Genomic DNA, 16,918 nt, shown 5'->3' on the forward strand with positions numbered 1-16,918 from the left:
TATCATGGTCTTCCAAATAGTACTTAGATATGATGGCGATGTGCAATATGTAGCCTTGGTTTTATGGTTTTTTTTTTTTTTTTTTTTTTTTACTTGAGAATCTCTCACTTATAATACAAAACAGAGATGTAGTTTGAGGACCTTCAAATTTCTTTGAGAAATCTTTGTAGGGTTTATTTCATAAAAATTAAATCAGAATTAAATGCCATGCCAACTTTTTTTACACATAAATGAAAAATTGTATAATTTATAGTTCTTTTGTAAAGATTTTATTTTGAGGGTGCCTGGGTGACTCAGTCGGTTGGCTCAGGTCATGATCTCAGGGTCCTGGGATCGAGCCCTGTGTCGAGCTCCTTGATCAGCAGGGAGTCTGATTTTCTCTCTCACTCTTGCTCTCGCTCTCACTCTCTCTCAGTAAATAAATAAAATCTTTAAAAAAAAAAGAATAAAAGATTTTATTTTTAAGTAATCTCTACACCCAACATGGGGCTCAAACTTACAACCCCAAGATCAAGAGTTGCATGCTCTACTGACTGAGCCAGCCAGGCACCCTTTTAGTTCGATTTTGATAGAGTTTTATAAATTTAACATCTTTTTTTAAATTTTTTTTTTAAAGATTTTATTTATTTATCTGAGAGAGAGAATGGGAGACAGAGAGCATGAGAGGGGGAGGATCAGAGGGAGAAGCAGACTCCCCGCTGAGCAGGGAGCCCGATGCGGGACTCGATCCCGGGACTCCAGGATCATGACCTGAGCCGAAGGCAGTCGCTTAACCAACTGAGCCACCCAGGCGCCCAAATTTAACATCTTTATTGTAAAAATAATATAGTCAGTAAGAAAAAACTGAAAATGGAGAAAATGATAAACTCATTATACTAACAGGATCGCCATTCAATCTTTAGCTTTTCCTCACATATTTTCAATGTAGGTTAAAAAAAACCCAGCATTATAATCAAACTGTATTTATAATATTCCAGCCTTTTTTTCCTGTTAAATTATATAATTACCAGACATTTATCTGCCATTCTGATCTTGGGTTGAAATGAATACGAGTGTGGCCTCCAGGGTTAATATTAAGGCAACCGTGGTAGTACAGTAATTTATGACAATTTTTGTGCAGTTAAGTTATATGATATTCACATTTGATTAATTATAGTATATTTCTTTCCAGAGATTCATGGAAGCAAAATTGTTTGGCTGGAAACATAGGAATTCATAGATTTTTTTCTTTAGCTATAGGAAACAATTATCTAGAAAACAAACTTGATCAGTTGAACATTTAGGAAATTGATCCTGCCATGTAGATGCAGTTAGTTGGGGATGCCGTTCCTCATGGGCTCCCTCTTCTGAGCAGACATTTACTGCATACTCACTGAACGAACGCGCTGGGGCCAGGTCTGCCAGGTCGGAGGTGAGACAGACCGGCCGAGTGGGGGAGCAATGACAGCTTTAGTTCAGCGACAAAGGAAGTCATAGGGAAAGGAATTGACTTTTTAAAGCCTTTTTTTTCCATGTAAAAAAAAAAAAGGATAAATATTTTTATCTATTGACTATATAAAATTATAGCCAGAATTTAATTAAATCATATATATCACATGTCTGTAATTTCATGTTGGTAAATTTCAAAGAATTGGATTTTTCTAGGATTTCTTTTTATTTTACAAATCTGCTTCTAAAGCTATATAAAGGGAAGTTGTGCCTTGTGAGTTGAATAATATGATGAGTTAACACTTACTAGGTACTATGTGTCGGATGGTGTCGTAAGTGCTTTATGTGTTTTTACCAGCCTGAATCTTCACAACAATCCTAAGGGGCAGGTGATATTATTAACCCTATTTTATGATGCTCAAGGTGGCTAAGTGTCTTTTTCAAGATCACACAGCTAGTAAGTGGCAACAATGGGATTTGAACCCAAGCAGTCTGGCTCTAAAGCTCATGCTGTGAACCACTGTAGGGTACTGCCTCTTCACATGAAAAGAATATTGTAGAATATTCTAAATGCCAAATGCGAAGCAACAATTGTATCTTGGAATTTTTATAGGTCGTTCGCTCAGTCCAGAGAAGCATTCTTACATCACCCTTGCCATAATTCACCTGACAGTGCTATAGGCTTCAGAGGCATGCCATCTGCATGCAGAATGATTTCTCTGCCATAGCAAAGGTTTTTACATCAGCATAGATATAACAGAAATCAACACAAATGCTTCTAGGGCTAAAGAATCTAAGCCACAAAGCAGGATTAAAGGAGGCTCTTTTCTGGATTAACTTTTGGATGAGATAAAACTTTTGAAAGGGGCTTAGGGAAAACACACACACACACACATATATATTTTAACACCAGAAAAGAAATGATTTCACTGATTATATTAACACTGAATGAAAAGAAGTTTTAATAAGGAACCTAAACATTAGTTGACAGTACTACACATATGACTATAAGCCTCAGTAATAACTTCCTTTTGAGGCAGAATGAAATTAAGAGATCTGCTATAATCTGTTATGTTGGCATTAGTTGAATTATTCTTAGAGGAGGAAGTTGGAGGACATGTTGAAATGAGATAAAAGGAAAAATAAAACATAAGCAGCTTAATCCAATGAAGGTTTCCTTCCTTCCAAATGGCACATCCTAAAATACTATTCACTAACCGTTTGCCGTGATACGGGAAAAAGCAAGCATGATGCTGTGAAGGGAGACATTTTAAGGTATTAATCTTGATATTAATCTCTGAAATATGTTCTATATAATACATGCCAGTCAGAAATATTACTTTTTTAAAAATTATGGCTGCAAAGGCGGTGCTCCCTAAACATTATGTTGTATTTGGAATTTTTCTATGTGCATCTCGGAGTATTTTACTGCCCCTAAGAGAACAATTTGTGTGTTTTGTCTATTACCATCAGCCCTGCAATACATAGGGCTATTTTTCTTCCTCGAGAAAAATGAGTTCAAAGGAAAATGTTCATAAAAGAGTATTCATAACCTTGGCATCAAAAAAAATCATGAGTCTGTTGTTGTAGCTTGAGGGTTGTGGCTGGAAGAGAAAAGACAGAGCCTTCAACAGGGGAGGATGTTTTAGATGGTGAAGCAGTTGTCCGAAGAACAAAGCAGCCCATGTTTCAGCTCCAGCTCCAAATCCTTGAACTGTTTATTTCATGGACCTTCTTTATCTCATCAAAGAGGTGCATTCATTATGGTGCTGCAGCAAAATCATGTGAAAATTGAATATTTGTTCAATCAACTTGGCCCAGCTGGAGGTAATTACTTCTTGTAAAGGAGGGATGGACAAGACACAAGACACTTCCATTTCTCTAATGTACAGAGGGCCCTGCATGAGGCTTGCTCACGGTATATTCTGCTGAAAATGAAATCTCAGTTTCCTTGCAAGCCCCAAATGTGAGGAATGAAGGGCAGAGAGGGAAAGTGAGGGACGGCAGTATTTACAGCAGCCATAGTAATCTAAAGCAATACTGCTGTAGGAAATTTGGGGAAATTGCTTAAATTTGCTGTTCATGAAGGGATGGGGCTGTGTTTTCATAGCCAGCCTTCCCACCAGCTTTTGGCTTCGAAGATGAATATGCAAAAGATTGAGGTTTCATTCTGAGTTTCAGGGCCACTTTCAATGCAGTCTGAAAGTCAAAGAGTAGTTTTGAAGTGGTTTAACTGCCTCCCCTTACTTCTCCTTCTCTCTCACTTCTCTGACTTCTATGAGACATCTCTCTTAGCCTTCAGATAGCTAAACTCTTGCTTTGTCTCAAGGGGCAGGGACCATTGTGTCAAGTCGCCGCCATGTTTCATGGAAGGGCTGAGGTGGAGAGGAGAGGTCGTTAGCTAGTTGAGCCAGCAGGGGTGGTATAGGATACCCCTCAAATCCTCCTAAACTTGAAAATTGGCCCCAGGATCCTGGCAGTACTTTCAGCAGCAATAATTTCTGGCAGTTTTGAAGAGAGCTGAGATGAAAGCGCTGTCTGTCGTGGCTGTAACCCTCAGCCTGGATTTGGTTGGCTGTGGTCACGCAATGTGAGGTCATCTTACTGTGCTCAGATTTCAAAGGCAGCCCATGGAACGAAGCCCACTCTCCCGACATATCCAAATTTGCCCTTGGAGAGTTTAGACCATTCGTTTGAGGATAAATATTAAGAGCGCAAAATTGCCAAGAAGAGAAAAAAGAAAAGATTACAAAGGTACCATAAAAAAATCAATTTACAAACCGAAGACTTATAAAAGGCACTGAAAACTTTATTCTCTTGTATTTACAGAGCACTATGGGGTACAAGAAGTCCTTGGCATTCAAGGATTTAATGTTTGTGGTTTGCAGTAACAAAGAATGACATGCAGTAAATTATCTGAGCTAAGAGATGGGTGCGGAGAAGTGAGTGAGTTTTGTTGACTGACAGCCATCAACTTCGTGGTGTTCTATAGTGATCCTTGGAGTAACACTCAAGAAGTAATGAAACCCATTTGTTTATTAGAAATGACCCCTCCCCACCTCCTAAGCCAATCTCTCTTGCTAGAGATGCAATTAAAGAGGTCTAGGAAAATGAGGGTGACACAGGGTAGCTGTGATTTTAACTCTTTACTGATAGATGAATTAGGAGTATGAAAAGATCACTGTAAAATTTCAGGGTCTAAAAAATTATCTTTTTATGGGACAAATTATAAGCTACAATGGTGTTCAAAAGTATTTAGACCCCTTGGTATTTACCCAAAGCAGTTAAATGCTTATGTCCACATGAAAACCTGCGCACAGATCTTTTTTTAAAGATTTTATTTATTTATTTATTTGAGAGAGAGAGAGAGAGAGAGCGCGCGCACAAGCAGGGGGGAGGGGGAGAGGGAGAGGGAGAAGTACGCTCCTGGCTAAGCAGGGAACTGGATGCGGGGTTCGATCCCAGGACCCCGGGATCATGACCTGAGCTGAAGGCAGCCACTTAACCGACTGAGCCACCCAGGTGCCCCCCTGCACACAGATCTTATAGCAGCTTTACTCATAATTGCCAAAACTTGGAAGCAACCGAAGTGTCCTTCAGTAAGTGAATGGATAAATAAAGTGTGGTGCATAAAGACTTGGGAAAAAAGAAGTGTTTGGGTTATTTCCCTTGGGTATGATATGGATCCATTTAGGTTATGCTAGGATTACTTCATTTGAGTAATTTATCACAATGATCCTTTGATAGGTTACTCATATAGCTGTATATTAGTATTCTCATTTTTAAAATAAGCGAACACAGAAACTAAGTTATTTTCAGTTGGTGCTAAGACTAGACTCTAGTGAACTTGATTTCTGGTACATGATATGGCTAATTTCAGTTGAGGGGGGCCTTAGAGATGTTCTAGTTTATTTGTCCTCAACTTGGGAAACACTTGCCCATAGGGGCCATTTGGAAATGTGTGTATGTGTTTCTAGTGGGCTAGATGGTGGGTTTTTGGTTGTCGTAATAACTGAAGGGTGCTTCTGGCATTTTGTGGGCAGTGGCAAAAATGAATGTTCAGAATAGTTTGCACGATAAAGAATTGTCCCACCAAATGCAATTAGTGCCTCCACTAAGAAATACTGACTAGTTTTAAGCATTCTCATTCTAAAGGCTCAGGTATCAAGATCTGGAGAAGATGGATAATTTATGATTCTTTTGTTTACAAGTGACAGAAAATCCATTTCAAACTTACCTAACCCAAAACAAAATTTATTTCATGCCTCTGTTCAGACACAGCTGAATCCAGAATCCTCTATCTTCTTATCCCCTTGCTCTGCCCTCCTCTGAATAGGCTCCAAACTTAAGTTAGCTTTCCATTCTGGGGTAAGATAGATGCTGGTCGCCCCAGGCTCATATCCCCTTAACTTTACTTTTTATAGTGGAAGTCTCCATATGCTTTCTCATTTTGCTTTTTTTAAAGAGATGTACTCATTTGTTTATTTTTAAAAAGATTTTTTACATTATTTCTAAGTAATCTCTACACCCAATGTGGGGCTCGAACTCACAACCCCAAGATCAAGAGTTGCATACTCCACCAACTAAGCCAGCCAGGTACCCACCCCTTAACTTGACTTTTAATGGGAGAAGAGTATTCATCTCCTTATCTAACACTACCACGAAGTCATAGGCTTGACTGCCATTTCCCCAAGTTGGGTTCTGGGTCCATTCCTGACTTAGTCTCTGGGTTGGGGAATGGAATGCACTGATTGAATCTGGCCTGTGGCTCAATCCCCCTCCTATAGATAGAAGAAGAAGTTAGCCTAAACAAACCACAGGGATGAAGGTGAGGCAGGGGTGGTTCCCCAAAGGAAAGTCTAGAGGAAAGATGCTGTATGGACAAGACCAAAAAATGTTCACCACAGTAAGTGATGTGGGAAACAAGGGCAGAGAAAAATTATTGAATTTCCTTACTACCTACAGCCCATTGACAAGTTCTTGAAACAGTCATCTAGGAACTCAGCTGCCTCAATGTTTATACATTGCTAAGGACAAAAGCCAATCTTAGCCCAACCCTAGGATCCTGTAAGTCTACTTTAACATATAACAATTCCTTTGGAAACTTTCATTATCTCTACCTCCCAAGATATATGTTGGCAATCATCCCCCAAGCATATGGACCACCGATATACATCTGAAGGGTCTCATGACTCAGGTTTTATTAGACAGTAATAAATGATCTTTTCCAAACAATAGCTAGCCCCCTCAAGGTCCTGGAAACTTTGTTTCTAAAATTCTTTAGAGACTTATGTTATCCCTAACCCCCTCCCAACTTGAAAGTATATAATGGGGTACTCTCGTGACTCCAGTGCAGCTCTTTCTGCCCATGGGTCCTGTCCCTGTGCTTTAATAAAACCACCTTTTTGCACCAAAGATGTCTCAGGAATTCTTTCTTGGCTGCTGGCTCCGGACCTCACCTACATTCAAAACTACATCAATAAGTAAGTGAGTTAGGTGGCTTACTCGCAATCCTAAGGCATGGTACCATGCTGTCATTATTCATATCTTGCACAGGATGTGGCGTTACATAATCTCTTAGGATGCAGACACACTTGATCCTCCATCAAAGTTCTTAAAATATAGGGTCAAAATCTTGGAAGAGGGGGCACCTAGGTGGCTCAGTCCATTAAGCATCCGACTCTTGATTTCAGCTCAGGTCATGATCTCAGGATCATGAAATGGAGCCCCATGTCCGGCTCCGAGCTTGGAGGGGAATCTTCTGGAGATTCTCTCTCTCCTTCTGCCCCTCCCCCCACTCACGTGCACAAGCGCTTTCTCTCTCTCAACTAAATAAATTAATTAAAACAAATCTTGGAAGAGAAGCACAAGAGTTGTAAGAGTAGATTATGCCAGGGTGCCTGGGTGGCTCAGTCGGTTAAGCGTCTGCCTTCGGCTCAGGTCATGATCTCAGTCAGGGTCCTGGGATTGAGTCCCGCGTTGGGCTCCCTGCTCAACTGAGAGCCTGCTTCTCCCTCTCTCTCTGCTGCTCCCCCAGCTTGTGCTCTCTCTCTGTCAAATAAATAAATAAATAAATAAATAAATAAATAAATAAATAAAATCTTAAAAAAAAAAAAAGAGTAGATTATGCCTCAGGCTTTAAGTCTGGATGAGAAGTTTCCTAAATTCAGCTGCTCATGCTTCATTTCCTTGTAGTTGGATCCTGGTGTTGGAAATGAAAGTCTGTCCAAGGAAAGCCAAGTTGTTTCCCCTAAGCTTAGATTTTCTTCAGGATTGTTTTCATCTCTTCCCTAGATCTATATTGCAAGTTGACAGAGTTAGAAAATTACATCTAAAGGTGTAATGGGTACCTGAACTTGTTAGCATTTCATTTTGGCAGAAGACAGAGAGGCTACAGTATCTGAGAAACCAAGAAAAATAGATAATACTTAAAAATTGACCAGGAAAGGTATAATACTTTTAATACTTAAAAATTGACCAGCCAGTCTCCTCTGTTCTAGGAGGCTGGCAGTCATGGGTGAGACCTTGTCCAGACACTGCCTGATTCCAGACAGACTGTGAGGTTGATTCAGATCAGGGAGGCAGGTGGAGGCAGGGTGTTTAGTCCAGCAGTTCTCCTGAAGATCAGAGTTCAAAGCAGCACTTGGATCAAATAGATGTTTCTTATACCGTTCCTCAAAGGCCCCCAAGTGTTATCAAGCCCATGTAGGAGGGCCAGCCAGGTCCTATGTCTTCATCAAGGTCATTATCAGACCAGAGCATGGGTGGAGTCAAGTGAGATTGTTGTCCAGGGGCTGGAACCAAGAGAGGGGAACTCACGTGTTTTAGAACTGAAAAAGGCCTTAGAAGTCATCAGCTCTATGGTATTCACCCTCAGTTTTAGATTTTTCCCTGGGGGTGGCACTACAGAGTAAGTCCCTCTCCACATTCTTGCCCCTTTCCCAATGGTAGAAGGTGCTCCAATGGTTTCCAAAGCTTTGTGTTTTAAAGAGCTTTCTTCAGAAGAAATCTCACATGGAACCCCAAAACCAACAGAGGAGCAGACATGGTTGAAATAGGGAAAAAGGCCTGGAACCCTGTTGGCTAAGACCCCACAGGGGCTCCTTGAAACCCAGGGCTGCAGAGTATCTCTGGGGACTCTGATTTCCTTCTCAGCCATTTCTTTACTCAGTTCTCAAGAAAATGACTTGTCTGATCATTCTCTCACTTCTGACTTCTGGGTCACCACTTCCTCTTGATTCTCCCACCTCATCAATCTCTTTGTTCCGTCTCCTTTGTTGCGTGGTCTTTGTTTTCCTGACTCTTAAATATTGGAATATTCTGGAGCTTAGTTTTTGGACCTCTTCTCCCGCTGTATTCACTCTCCAGGAGATCTCATCCAGCCCCCACCAGCTCTAATGTCATGTGCAGATGACTCTCAAATTTATATCTCCAGTCCCAATCTCTTCACTAACTCCAGACATCTCCACTGGGATGGGCCAAGAGCACCTCAAATGAAGATATGTGAAACTCAACTCATGGTTCCATGCAATTCCTCAAATCTTTTCCTTCCCATCTCAGTTAATGGAAATTTTTGGCCCAGTCGCTGACTCCTCTCTCTCAGTTCAGAACACTAGCAAATCCTGTTTGCTTTTGTACTATGTCCTGAATCTGACCACTTCTGAGCACTGCTTCCATTCTGGGTCAAGACACACCATTATCTCTCACCTGACTCCCCTGCTCCATCCTTGCTTCCTTAGATTCCTATCTACACAGGAACCAGAGCCATCCTTTTACATTATAATCTTGTCATATTACTGCTCAATCAAAACCCTCCAATAGCCCCTCATTTCACTTGAAATAGAATCTAGTGCCTCCACCATGGCTGGCCAGGCCCCATGTGATCTGGCCTCTGGACCTCTCTGATCTCACCTCCCCCCACTCTTTTTCTCATTCACTTCACCCTGGTCACACTGACCTCCTGGCTTTTCCAAAATAAGTTGAGCATGTTCCTGAGTCACCCAGGGAGCAGATGTAGCAATAAACCACAACTCATGAGCTAGGAACCTGATGGCAGGCTCTGGGCTCAAGGTTGACACCTGGCCGTCAGTTTCCAGCAGGTTCTGAGACCACTGCCCTCAGAGAAGTGGCTGATTTGGAACCAGAACAGCAACAAGCTTCAATGGGTCCAGAGAACTCTGTATCCCTCTTGCCTCCTCTCACCTTTCTCCTTCTAAAGAAGGATGTTTGAGGAGAGCTCAGGGAAGGGAGATGAGAAATATGGGATATGAAATAAAGTGGAATGAAGAATCACAGTATTGGGTATTTTTCAGCACAGGGTAGAGTTCTAGGGTGAGATATAGATTCAGGTGGGGGGCAAAAGGCCAGAAGAAGTTGACAGAGGCAGGAGGACAGCAGCGAGAGCTGAGGTTCCTTAGGCTTTGAGCGAGAAGACTGCCCACAACCCCTCAGAATAGTCACACGCGATCTCCTGTGCGCTAGCAAGGCCTTTGGGTTTAGGGTGTTTACTCCGTGGTAGCACAGAAGGCCTGAGAAGATTTGCATAGGCAGCTCTAAAGCATCAACTAAAGAGTTTCTGACTCATCCCAGTGACTCCCTCCCACATCTTTCAACAGGGGAAATGCCAGATGGTGAGGTTCCTCCATTTTCTGCCCCCCTGTTCTGGACTATCTTCCTTTCTGGGAGGTGGTAGAAGTGGTGGTGGCTGGGGGTGGGGTGGGGGGTAGGGGAGGGCACTTTTGGGGGGTGTTCTCCATCCTCCTGGTCCCCTGCTCCCTTCCTTCTTCCTGTTCCTCTCTATTAAACTCTATGTTTCCATTTTGAGCTGAAAGTGATAGATAGCAGGGTTTATGAAAAACATTTTTTAATCAAGAGATTCAACTCTGATAATGGTGGGATTTCAAACATGGATCTGTATAAATCAGACTGTAGAGTTGAAGCTTTGAAGATATTTCTGTGTTCTCAGAAATGCAGATATTAATTCCTGGACATTGTTTCCTCCTAGGGCCACTATAGCACGTTGTCCTCAAGGTCTTAGGGCAAGAGCCTTGCAGGGGCAATTGGCTTCGAACCCCAAGTTGTAGGATGCTCCAGGTCCCTGAGTCTGTTCTTTTACCCCGGGTTCAGTGCATCATCTACATGCTGCTGAGCTCCCACAAGCTGCACAATATACCTTGACAGTTTTCCCAGACAGTTGGCTTGAGATTTCTCTTGTTCTGTGTTTTGATAGTGTTGGGTAGGGCACAATCTGTAGGATCTGTTTGGATTGGCAGTTCTCCCTCTGGATGTGGAGCATATCAAAGCAGCACACAGGCTGCCTGACTGAGCCATTTTCCTGACATCAGTGCTACTGCTCTGGCGGCTACCAGCCCTACACAGTAATCATGGGGAGAGGGCTGGGAATGGTTGGGCATCAAGTACAAAGTAGAAAAGCACTCGGAGGTTTAGAATTTTTTCACACTGATTCAGGGAACCAAATAAAATTATTGGAGAATAGAATATTCCTGGCTTGTGTGCCCATTGAAATTAGAATCTGTTTTATTGCACTTTCCTGTTCTCTTCCAGTTCACTGGTGGCTCTTTCTCAGGCTTTCTTGCTGATTTCTCTGTCTCTAGACTGGCTAACGTTGAAGGCATGGCTCAGTCCTTGGTCTCTCTCATCTTCTCTATCTCACTTAATCCATTGTGGACCTCATCTAGCTTCAAGTCTTTAAGCACCTCAAGTTTGTTGATGACTCCCAGAGCTCTCAACTGCCCTCCAGTCTCATGTATCCAACTGCCTACTGAACAGCTCCACTGGGAGGTCACACTCAATATCCCTCCGCTGACTCCCGATCTTCTCCTCACACAGCTGCTCCACTCGATCTTCTCCTTCTCAGTGGACGGTAGCTTCATTCTTCCTGTAACTCAGCCACAAACACTGGAGCCATTCCTGACTTCACACTTTTTTTTGCATCCCATATCCCATATCCAATTAGTCAGGAAATAGCTAGACCAGGTCTATTCTGTTCAAACTGCATCCAAAGTCCAATTGCGTTTTACCACCTCCATTGCTACCACGATGGTCCAAGTCATCGTTACCCTGCCTTGAAGAGTGTAAGACCTCCTTATCCTCTTACCAGGTCTTACCAAGTCTTCCTGCTTTTACCTTAGCTCTTCAGTCTATTCTTAATACAGCAGCAAGAATAATCCTTTAAGAAAGTAGGTCAGTTTGTGTACCTCTTCTGCTCAAACCCTTACCTACACTAGTTTCTTATTTCACTCAGAATAAATACCAACATCTTTACAGTGGCCTGTTTGACCCCCTGTGATCTTTCTCCTAATACCACTCTGACTTCATCTCTGACCAGGCTCCCCCTTTGCTCACTCTGCTTTAGCAACATTAGCCTCTTTGCTGCTTCTGGAATGTGTCAGACTTGATCTTACTTCTGGACTTTCACACAGATTGTTCCCTCTGCCTGGAGTACTTTCCCCCAAACTAAATTTGTGAGTCAACGGGGTTCAAATCCAAATATTAAATGTGGATATTTGTAGTGATTTTGTGGGAGTACACTTTCCCCAGAAGTTCAAAGCTTCACTCAGTTTAGAATATGTTATTTGGCCACTGAATAATAGGGTGGACCCAAGAGTTTCTGGTTTCCAGCAATAGAGAAGTGGAGCTGAGACGAGAAACCCCAGCCCACTCCCTGGGCTTGAGTAACTAGAAACCACATTGGATGGCAGATTATGCAGAAGCTCATAGTGTTCTGTGAAGTGAAATTTGTAGCATTTCTTGTTGGTTGTATGGGCAGGTCATGTCCCTTCTCTGGATCTTGGTGTCCTCATCTTCAAACTACAGAGATCCAACTTAATGACTTGCTGGGTCCCTTTGAGCACTAAGATTATATGCGGTCATAAAGCATAATATTCAAGAACCTGGCCTTTGGAGATCAAACTGAGTTCAAATCCTGGCTCTGCAATGGCAAAATATTCAACTCTGAGCCGGTTTTCTCATTTCTACTCACTCACAGGCTTTTTATGATGATAAAATGAAATAATATGTAAGAAAACACCTTGTGTCTGGCATGTAATCATTCAATGAAGGATATTGGCTTCTATGACCTTGCATATGATTCCCATGGCATTGTTTTCAAAACACATTATCTCGTGCAAAACTCGCAACTGTGGGAGGTCAGCTGGGGAGCTGTTATCACCATTATTTTACCAATGAGAAGAGGGAAGCTCAGAGAAGTCGGGTGATTCACAGAGCTGGTGTGTGATAGAGCAGCAGCCTTGCCAGATATGGTGGGGGGAGCAAGAGGTGCATCAGTCAGACATTCAGTGAGGAGATTTACATGTACTCACTTGCCCAGCAGGGCAGAACTTGACTCACAGTCGTTATGGGAGAAAACTCTCTAGAGATAATACAAAAGGAAAGCCAGTTGCAAGAGGGATGATTTGGCTGGGGAAGACAAAATGCTTTCTCTTTCTTAGTCGGTGAAGTGGCTTCAGCCTTTTGTTCTGTTGTTCTGTGGTCCTGTGGCATTGTAGTTTCAGATGCTGTTAATGTCACCACGGGATTCTCACTATCCCATCAATACCTGTTTTGGGTCTCCTGTTCTCCCTCAGGATGCTATTTTCTTTTTTAAGAAATATATATTTTTAAAGATTTTATTTATTTATTTGACAGAGAGAGATACAGCGAGAGAGGGAACATAAGCAGGGGGAGTGGGGGAGGGAGAAGCAGGCTTCCCGCCAAGCAGGGAGCCCGATGTGGGACTCGATCCCAGGATCCTGGGATCATGACCTGAGCCTAAGGCAGACGCTTAATGACTGAGCCACCCAGGCGCCCAAGAAATAATTTTTTAACAGAGTATATCTTAAATGTTCTTAACACACACACACACACACACACACATTTTATTATGTGAGGTGATGGAAGTGTTAGCTAACCTTACTGTGGTAATCATGTAACTATATATATATGTATCTAACCCTCAGGTTGTATACCTTAAATTTGTGTGCCAATTATATCTCAGTGAAGCTGGAAAACAGTTAAAAAATATAAAAAAATTTATTCCTGTGCTTTCTATTCGATAAGGTAATACCTGCTTATTGCAGAAATGTTGCAAAATACAGAACTGTACAAAGAAGAAAACGTTAATCTCAGAAATGATCACTATTAACATTTTCTACATTTCATTCCAGATTCCTTTCTAGGGGCATATACAGACATCAATTTTATTTAATCATTATCCTAAAATGTTTTGTTTTAAAGCCCTCATTTTGCACTTAAAAATCTTTTAAGGGGCGCCTGGGTGGCTCAGTGGGTTAAGCGTCTGCCTTTGGCTCAGGTCATGATCCTGGAGGCCCCAGGATCGAGTCCCAAGTCAGGTTCCCTGCTCACCGAGGAGTCTACTTCTCCCTCTGCCCTTCCCCCTGCTCCTTCTCTCTCTCTTGCTCACTCTCTCAAATAAATAAACAAATAAAATCTTTAAAAGATCGTTATATGAGCATTTCTTTGTGTTATTAAAATGGTTTGAAAACATAGCTTCAAATGGATGATCGATAGTTCATTATACACAAGTACCAAAATTTATTTAACCCATGTCGCAGGGTTGGACACTAAGTCTTTCCAATATTTCACCTCCATAAGTGATACTTGATGAAAACTTTCACATGTAAACCTTTGTCCATATCTCTGATTATTTCCTTGACACAATGTTTCCTGTGTCAGAAGGTAGCAAGGATTAATCCATGTTGGAAGCCGCCGAGCAACAGAAATGCCCTTTGCAGGGGCCTGATGCTGCCAGTAGGTGTCAGCTTTGCCTCGTGTTTTCTCCTCTTACCGGTTTTCCGCAGGAGTGTTTTTGAAGGCTAGGGATAGAATAAATTTGTGAGTCAATGGAGTTCAAATTTAGATATTAAAATCTCCCACAAGAGACACAAATCAACAGTGCCTGAGGGCTGCAGGCCTGGCTATATTGCTTCCTCTCTCAGGCTGATTTCATCCAACCCGGCAGCGTCTTTGTTGCTGACCCGATTCTGAGAGTGTTCAATCTGGATTGCTGGCAAAAGTCCATCCTTTCCGACTCTCTAGGAAAAAAAAACACAAATAAATGTTCAAAAAAACCTACTGTTTATTGAGTGCTTTCTTAAAGCATAGAGTAATGAAAAATTCACAACAATTTTAGGAGATAAGTATTATTAACATCCTTATCTAGGTAAGGAAACTGAGGCTCAGAGATGCTAAGTTGGCCAAGGTGCCACACTAGTTAATGGCTTACAGCAGCATCCAACTCAGATGCATTAATCTCTGAAGCCTGTAATTTTGACAATTTTCCTATGCTTGTTAAGAATATAGCTTCTGAGGCCCCACCCTAAGTCTATTGGACCAGAACATCTGGGCACAGGGCCCTAGAATTTGCATTTAAACAACCTTCTTGGAAGATTTAAATGTGCATTCAAGAGACACCCATTTTACCTGTTCTATGACCAACTGAACCAACTGGAGATCATGACTAGAGAGTCTGGACTGACCTTGGTGGTCTGAGTCGGCAGTCACTTGTCCGATTCCCACTTTATGCCAGCAGCAAAGGTCTTGAAATACTCTAGGGTTCACTTGGCCCAGAACATACAATATGTTTTGAAATTGAGAGCTTTGTTGCTTCGGCAACCACTTTCTTTCTTTTGCCAAAAAAAGATTCTCTGAAACTCTTTTCATTCCTTCGCAGAGGAGCAGTGTGGCTTGTGGACTCTGGGCCTGTGCTTCCAAGCCAGATAGGCCTGGATTTGCATCAGCTCTGCTACTCACAATTTTGATCTTGGCCAGATGACCTAAGCTCAAAGTCTCAGTATCTTCCTCGCAAAAATGGGCATAGTCCATCTACATCAAAGAGTTGACATGAATATTAAATAAGTTATTAACGGTAAAAGTGAGATATTCAGCACTTGTCTCATAATAGGTGATTAGGAAATGATAGGAAAAAAACCCACTTGATTAAATAACAGGGAGAGAAAAAAAGTTATTTTAAACATAGAAAACTGTCTTTTTTCTAGCTACTTACAGCTTTATTGAGATATATTTACATACATATCATAAAGTTCATCCAAACTATAAGTGTACAGTTTGATGATTTTTAGTCAGTTTATGGAGTAGAACACCATTGACACAATCCAGTTTTAGAATACTCCCATCACCCCCAAAGGGTTCCTCCTGCCTGTTTGCATTTATTTATCATTTACCCCCAGACCCAGGCAACCATTGATCTGCTTTCTGTCTCCTTAGATTTTCCATGTCTGGATATTTCATATAAATGGGATCCTACAATATGTGGAACTATCTCAGTGCCTTGCACACTGTTGGTGGGAATGTAAATTTGGCCAGCCATTATAGAAAAGGGTATGGAGGTTCCTTAAAATATTAAAAATAGAGCTACCATGTGATCCAGTTATTTCACTTCTGGGCATGTATCAGAAGAAAATGAAATCACTATCTCAAAAAGATATCTTCCCCACCCCCTCATATTAATTTTGCGGCATTATTAACAATAGCCAAGACATGGAAACAACGTAAGTGTCTATCTGTGGATGAGTGGATAAAGAAAATGTGATATACAATTGTTGCTTGAACAACATGGGATTGAACGTGGATTTTTTCATATGGTACTATAAATGTATTCTCTCTTCCTTATGATTTTCTTAATAACATTTTTTTTTCTCTAGATTACTTAATTATAAGAATACAGTGTATGGTACATCTAACATATGAAATATGTGTTAATCAACTGTTTCCATTGTTTGTAAGGCTTCTGGTCAACATTAAGCTATCAGCAGTTAAGTTTTTGGGGAGCCAAAAGTTACATGCTGATTTTTGACTATGCAGGGACTGGTGCCCTTAACCCCCACCCATGTTGTTCAAGAGTCAACTGTATAACCATCATTCTATTCTCTGCTTCTATGAGTTTGGCTTTTTTAGATTCCACATATAAGTGAAATAATAGAATATTTGGCTTTCTCTTCTGACTTATTTCACTTAGTATAATGCTCTCAAAGTCCACCCATGTTGTTGCAAATGGCAATATTTCCCTCTTTTTTATGGCTGAATAATATTCATATATATATATCCCACACCTTCTTTAACCATTCATCAGTCAGTGGACACTTAGGTTGTTTCCATGTCTTGGCTGTTGTGAATAATGCTGCAATGAACTTGGGAGTGCAGATATCTTTTTGATATCCTGTTTTCATTTTCATTTCCTTGGCTAGATATCCAGCAGCGAGATTGCTGGGTCATATAGTAATTCTATGTTAATTTTTTAAGGACTCTCCATACCATTTTCCATAGTGTTAGTATACTGATTTACATTCCCACCAACAAGAAAAGGGTTCCTTTTTCTCTGCATACTTGCCCACGTTAGTTATCTCTTGTCTTTTAGATAATAGTCATTTTATTTTCAAGCCTGCTTAAACTTTTTTTCCTTCATCATAACTTCAGAATTGTTCATTAAACA

The sequence above is a fragment of the Mirounga leonina genome, unplaced genomic scaffold (assembly GCF_011800145.1).
Source record: "Mirounga leonina isolate KUSES-001 unplaced genomic scaffold, KU_Mleo_1.0 Mir_125, whole genome shotgun sequence".
NCBI lineage: Eukaryota > Metazoa > Chordata > Mammalia > Carnivora > Phocidae > Mirounga > Mirounga leonina.